Consider the following 5,552-nt stretch of genomic DNA (forward strand, 5'->3'; position numbering starts at 1 on the left):
GCTCATGATTGTGGCCATTTTTTGGTCCAAACTCTAATTCAAGATGCAGGACAAGATTTAGCAGAAAAGAATAGTGAATTATAACTACTTCAGTCTTCTTGGTTTCTATTAGTAGAATTTATTCTGCTGTTACTTTCAAAGCTGCCTTAAAATCTCTTCTCACATTCTTCTTTCCTTTTCTCTCTCTTTTATCATCTTGTTTTGTTGTCCTCTCATTTCCTCCATAGATTTCAACAATGGTTGAAGTAGCAGTCTTTATCTTCAGGTTTCTAACATTTTGAATTTCAGTCTTTTCCGTGATTTGGCTAAGAAACGTATTTTTTGCCCACCCTTATAATGTTTCCTTCTCCCACCCTCCCCCACTTGTAATTATCTATTTTTTAGGATACATTTGTTTAAAACCCCCTGCACAAGGGAACATAAGCTACAGCATGCTCTATTTATTTCCTTGTGAAAACATTTTATTAGGCCTGGTGGAGCCAATATCTTGGGGTTGTAGGGAGAAAAATAAATTCTTGCTTCATATTTCCTCACCTAAATAGTAGAATTGCAAAGCTGTAATTTTCAGGCATCAGCTTTATGTGATGAAGCTTGACTTTAGGTATGAAACCATAGCAATTTAGGCTTCTCTTCAGATTACAGTTAAAGGGGAAAAGTATTTGTTAAACTGAGGAACATGTTTTAGAAGTCAATGAGGGAAACTAAGTAGAGCACAACGAAGGAACACTTTTGGTTTTGACAATAACTGAATGTCCAGCTTGAACTTCAATCTTTCGTGTTTAGGGGCTATTTCAGCCTCAGGTGGCCCTGCTTAATTGCCATCCTGTTCCCATCACTAACCATGATGACAGCCTACCTTTTCTAACAGATACACTTGCATTTTAATTTATCTGCAAAAATAAATCACACATTATAGCATTGCCTTCTTCTGAGTTAATTGAACCAGTTCCTTAAATGTCTCTAAGTCTAATGATTTGAAAGAGGCATGGTGTTTGACATATTTTAAAAATTAGGGCCCTTGGGTTGTATGCAGAATGATCTCAGTGCTTATTTCAGATGTAAGTGTTTCCTAACGATCTCATTCATCTCAAATGGGATACGCCTGGCTACTTTATTTGAAATGTTTCCTGAAAACTCTAACAGGAAAGCTTAATGTAAGGTATATTTATAGAGAAATGGTATTTAATATATTAACAAAAGCTTATAAGAGCTTTACATATTTTTATCCAGAAATGCTTAACGAAGTATTTTCGACCCATTATGAAAACTTCTATAAAATAAATTCACTTATATTTTTAATTTAATGTGAATGTTAACTTTTTATTGGGATCTAAATGCTCACTTAATTATTCTTTTCCTTCCAATATCTAGAAGAAAAGAGGCTGAGATTGTGGCATTTATTAACCATAAAAATTCTCTACATATTAAGTACCCATGCCCAATGTGGCCTCTGGTCACTATATTCTATGAAAAAGAGTATTTATGGTTGCAGGGAGTAGATTCCTAATTGGTCATGACTCCAAAAATCATGTTTTGTTACAAAACACAATTCTTTCCTTTTAAAATATATCCTCCATCTTTTCAGAGCCTCAGGAGACTATTTTAAAAGTGGAAACTAGATTCCTCTTTGTTGTAAAGCCCAGTTCCACCTGATATATGTTTTAGAGGCTTAATTTTGGGTGCAGAGATGAGCTCAGTACATTATCAATAATCACGCTTAACAGGCGTAGGGAGAAATTAAAATCCCAGCTCTGCAGCCTTTTCTTATGAGCCTGAGGAAAAAGGCATTAGCTCCCTCTGCAGTTGATGGTATGTATGTGCAAGTGAATATTGTCATTTAAAAAGCAACAGCTTGGATTCAATGTACATGTCTAATACTGATAAATCTTTGTTAGATGTTACAGTTTTAGTCTGAATTACTTTAGAGGAAAAAAAACCCCTCAAGATCCAGACAAATTTTACACTGCAGTTAGTTTAGGAGAGGGACTTTCATTAAAAGACTTTGTGATTTTTAAGAAAAGATAGGGTTCATTAGCCAAATTTACCATAAAAGGTGCAGTATTTAGAACCCTACAGTCCCGTTCACATTATAGTTAAGAGAAGGTAATATCACAGAGCAAGTCACATGGGTGTGTCTCAGATTGGAAACAACTATTTTTATCATCATGAGTGAGGAAGAGTTACTAATAGGCAAGCCCCAGAATTTATTTTTTTCCTCACCCAGATAAGTGGTTGGCATGTAACTAAGTTTGCTCTTCTGTTTTTCTTTTGTGTTCCTTAGCTTACATTTTTCTTTTTACTTTAAAAATTCTTCAAGTCTACACATAACTAATTCTTAACCATTACTACTACTCACTTTAAGACTCTCCCGTTCTAAAATATAAACTTCTTCCCCAACTCTTTCTGCCCTTACACAGTCATTTACACAGAGGGTCTTTGGGCATAAGTAATCCTCATATGACCTTTGGTGATATTTGGGGCAGGGATCCATGTTCAGGTTCATTAGAAAACGAGCCTAAATGAACAGTCATTGTTCTCCTTTACTTGCTGGAATGAGCCATTGAAAAGATAATGAGGAATACTTTAGATGTCTTGACAATAGAGGGGGAATGCCAGCATCTTTCTTCTCAACCCCACAGTTCAATCTGTGAAAGGCACAGGGCAAGAATGGGAGGCATTCAGAGCTAGGATATAGACATCCAATTTGGACATGGAGCCCCAGACTACAAAGGAAGGGTCTCTTGCTTCAGATATACATACTCCCCCTTTCAGAGCATCTGTGACTCCTTGACTACATTGCTAAACCAGGACTTTTTTTCTCCCCCTATCAATCAAATAGCTTCAATTGAACAAATATTCATTGATGATACATTATGAGCCAAGCACTGACATAGAGTCTGTGAAGAACAACAAAGAAGTGTGTGGAATGACAGTAACTGCATATGTGAAATAATTCAAGGGCCATATGAGACAGGAAAGAAGTGAGAATATGCAGTGCAGAATGAGAATGAAAGAAAGTGATATCAGAAAGGAGACAACCTATTACAAATAATTTTGTTGGGGCTTTCCATAGGCCTAATACTCTTCCAGGTGCTATGAGGGACATAAGACACAAGTGATAAAGGTAACATTTTCCAAAACATGGCCCAACAAAGAACTCCTTTGACATTTTTTAGTGTGAAGATAACTAATGTTATCCAGTAAGTAACTACTTGTAGAACTGGAACTCCCAAAAGCAAATACCTGGATTGCCTCCCACTTCCCAAATCCTAGTTATATGTTCTCAAGTAAGAGACTGGCACAGGCCTAGCCAGAAGAGAAAACACACTAGGGACTAAGGGCAGTTTATTTTTTTCCCCACTTAAGAACAAAAGAGAGCATTAAGTTTGACACTACTAATGCTTACATACCTGCCATCGACCTGCCACTTTACTCCTGCTATTACATTCATGGAACAGTCCAATGGTTTTCAGCCCAGTTTCCAATTACAATAATTTAGGGAGCTTTTAAAAATACGAATGCCCGGTCCAATCTCCAGAGATTTCAATTAGTCTGAGGTGGGGCCCAAGGCATTGATATCTTTAACAAAGCTTTCTGGTGTCTATAAGACACAGCCCAGCTAGAGAACCACTGGTTAACCCACAGAATGTTAACTCTGTGGGGTTACTTGAGTCCACTCTGCAGCCCCTGGATTGGAAAAGTGGACTCCATGCTTCTCACTTTGTAGTGCTCTTTGATTTGCTATTTTTAATTTACTATTTGAAAAACACATCAAGCCTCAAATGGATTGACCTTTCTGCTAATGTAATTCACCTAAATTAACAGAGGCAATTAACTAATTTATATTGGAACTGTGCACTTTCCAGTTCACATTTATCAACCCTTAAATGCTTGATCTGGTGTTGCAGTTTAAATTTTTTATTACTACCCTTTAAATCTGAAGAAATGTCTTACATCTAATTAGCCAAACTTACATATTCAATTAATAGATTCATTACAGGCTAATGAATATGGAGGCAGCACCAGGGTAACATCTGCTTGCCAGTTGAAAAGATGCAAACTTTTCTACTACGAAAAAAGAAAAGTGTCTGTTATATAACTAAAACAGCTTGAGCTTTCAGTTTTAACATTTCTGCCTACTATAATGCTCTTAAGGAGTTTTATGGGCCTGCTAACCTACCAAAAGCAATATGCTGTCCAGAGATAGCTGCCTTTCCAGAGAAATATGGAAATCAGAATTGCAAAAGAAATACATATCCAAATATACGTTTCAATATGAAAATTACATGTCTAGATTGTAATCTCAAATTATTGTTTTTCTAACCTGTGTTTTTCATTAAAAATGCCTAAGATAATGAACTCAATGAGAAAATTAATATTGCAAATTAAACAAAACCTTTAATTTACTATAATATACTTTAGGATCATCCCAAACTCATGTGATTTTATATATTTAAAGATATGGCCAGACATTGTTTTGGGAACTAGATGTTCCAATAGTCAGTTATATTTGTTGTTGTAATTGTTGCTTTTGATATGGACCTTTTTTTTTGTCTTTATTGAATTTGTTATGATATTGCTTCTTTTTTTTTTTTTTTTTTTTATGTTTTGGTTTTTTGGCTGCAAGGCATGTGGGATCTTAGCTCCCTGACCAGGGATTGAACTCACATCCCCCGCATTGGAAGGCGAAGTCTTAACCACTGGACCGCCAGGGAAGTCCCTGTCAGTTATATTTGGATTCTAGATAATTCAGAAATCTAAAATGAATTTCCACAATATTTCCAGTTATTAAAATTCGGTTTTTACTTCTCTGGCTATGCAGGAATAGGTATTTTTAGTAATTTTAAAAAAAACCGTGAGTTTCAGGAAAGGTGGGTGAGAGCTAGAATTCACTTGAATTAGAGGTGGCAAGAATGTGAGGAAAATAATCAGAAATCACTTCTAAAGCATGTGATATCTTCCATGTCAAAGCAAGAATTAAACAAGTGACTTTGGACCTATGTCTGCAGGTAAGAGTATTTCAAGACATGTGTGTGCTACTCTACTGGAGCCTTAAAAGTCTTTTTTTTTTTCTTCCATTTTACTCCTTATATTCAAGCTGACACTTGGACTATTAAAAGACCATATTTCTTACTTTCAATTATACAAATGCAAAGTCCCGATATCCCTGTTAGAGTATCAAGTGCACACTAATCAAATATTCTAAAAATGAGCCACTGCAATATTCGCATGTCTAATATTGATGGCCTTTTATGTACCTAGCACTGGTAAGACTCCCTGGGAGTATGAAAAAGAAAACTATAAGGTCACACCTCAAGAAATTCACAACTTGATCCTTGTAAGGAAAATCTTCAAAACTGACAACAAATGTACTTAGGTCCACAAGATTTAATGTGTTGCAAGGGCAGTTAACACTTTTCAGTATCTGAAAAACAGTGCCAATGTGAGTAACTCTTCCCTACACTATTCTCAGTGATGTAAGGAGCACAAAAAAAGACAAAAGGGGGAAAAAGTTCACCTCATGTGCTCAGCGGGACTGAGAGGAGACCATA

Source organism: Pseudorca crassidens, chromosome 1 (assembly GCF_039906515.1).
Source record: "Pseudorca crassidens isolate mPseCra1 chromosome 1, mPseCra1.hap1, whole genome shotgun sequence".
Taxonomy (NCBI): domain Eukaryota; kingdom Metazoa; phylum Chordata; class Mammalia; order Artiodactyla; family Delphinidae; genus Pseudorca; species Pseudorca crassidens.